At 34.1% G+C, this 1,796-nt stretch overlaps 1 pseudogene; it reads right to left on the bottom strand.

Annotated features, from left to right (window-relative positions):
• The window catches only part of LOC106327324, a 7,355-nt pseudogene extending 6,124 nt beyond the window's left edge, over window positions 1–1,231 (bottom strand).
• Window positions 1,232–1,796: the final 565 nt, after the last annotated feature.

The following is a 1,796-nucleotide window of genomic DNA, read 5'->3' as shown; positions in this document are numbered from 1 at the left end:
TGGGACTGATGTACAAGTATAATGCCAAGGTTTCTCTTCATGGTTTCACAGATGCTGACTTTGGTGGAGATTTAGATGATCGAAAATCAACTTCGGGTTTTGTGTTCTTATGTGGAGACACAAGCATTTCATGGTGCAGTAAGAAGCAAGCAACGGTGTCATTGTCTACTACCGAAGCAGAGTATAAAGCTTCAACACTCGCAGCCCAAGAATGTATATGGCTTCGAAGACTCCTTGAAGACTTGTTCAAACCAATCAATAAATCGATTACCATCTATGGAGATAACCAAAGTGCTATCAAGCTGGCCAATAATCCAGTGTTCCATGGAAGAACAAAGCACATTGAATTGGAACATCATTTCATAAGAGAGAAGGTGCTTGATGGAACAATTGAAGCAATGGAGGTTCGAAACGAGGACAACATTGCTGATATCTTCACCAAATCATTACCTAAAGGTCATTTCGAGATACTCCGCTCCAAGCTCGGAATGGTGGACAAAATCAAGTTTAAGGGGGAGTATTGAAGTTAAACTTGATTTTGGGCTATGCTTAATTATGGAGCAATAAACTCTTATTGGACTAAACCCAAAATTAAGCTTAAATTCTAAAATCTTTCTAGAATTATCATCACCTCCTCAAATAGAAAAATATCTAGATATTGTAGTAGAAAAATCTAGAGAATAAAGAAAAATCTAGGAAGTAAGAAGGTTGTAATAGAACCATCTATATATTTGTAATAGAGTTTAGGAGGCTATAAATACCTCTTCATCCTCTCATTTGTAACAACACAAGAAGTTGAACAAGTAAAGTATAAGAAAGTAAAATATAAGAAAGTTTTCTTAAAGAAAGAGTGTTCTAATCAAAGTTCCCTAAATCTCTTCGAGAGTTCTTCCATATTATTCTTCATACCAGTTTTCTTGTTTCTTTCGGGTTCTCGAGTATTACGGTCTTGGGCTAGTGCTAAGCATTATCAAGGGTGGTTTCTTTACAGTAACGCTAATCAATAATCTTCTAAGCGACGAAATTAAATCGATCAAGAAAGAACAGTAACGCTAATGGAACCTATAATCTAGAGATCGATCAAGAGAAAGAGAGACGTACATCGGAGGAGTTGCTGATGAGTTCACGGAGGAAGATCTCCTTGTTGCTGTAAAACGTGTTGATGATGAGCGAGAGCAATTGGTTGATCTCCGCCTGGAATGCGAATGTCTCCGCGTCTGCCATTGTTTTGCTTTGCGCTGCTGTGATTATCGGAGAGAGATCTAGGGTTTTATCAACGAGGGAGAAAGCAGAGAAAGTGTTCGATGCGAAATAGCGAAGGAGACAAAGTTATATATAGTTCACATAATATACTTACGTGTTTCTAGATCCTTCTTTAATTTCGAGTTTCTAGATCCTTCTCTCCGTGAGATCTATTATTGCTAATGTTAATCCACGTCATTATATTTTAATACAAATTTAACATTTAGATGTATTTTGTTCTATTATTTTGGTCAACGTAGATTTTTTCCGGTTTATCAATTTACTATTTCTTTATATTAATTTTAGATATTTTCTATTTTTTTAGTTTTTTTGTCAACATTTGTTTTTAGTTAAACTAACGGAAAAGCAACACAGTGTATAAAATTAAATATAGCTTTGAAAACTAAAATATTACATATATTTTGCAAAAAAAAAAAGTATTACATATTTCCGGTTTATAAAATTATCAGAAAATAGAAAGAGGAACAGAGAAAAAAAAGAACACACTTAACTTTATTTAAAAAAATAAAGTTATTTGTATCTTGATCTCGTAT

This window comes from Brassica oleracea, chromosome C2, assembly GCF_000695525.1.
Source record: "Brassica oleracea var. oleracea cultivar TO1000 chromosome C2, BOL, whole genome shotgun sequence".
In the NCBI taxonomy this organism is placed as follows: Eukaryota; Viridiplantae; Streptophyta; class Magnoliopsida; order Brassicales; family Brassicaceae; genus Brassica; species Brassica oleracea.
Note: the sequence above shows the minus strand (reverse complement) of the source record. Positions and strands in the feature narration are given on the sequence as shown.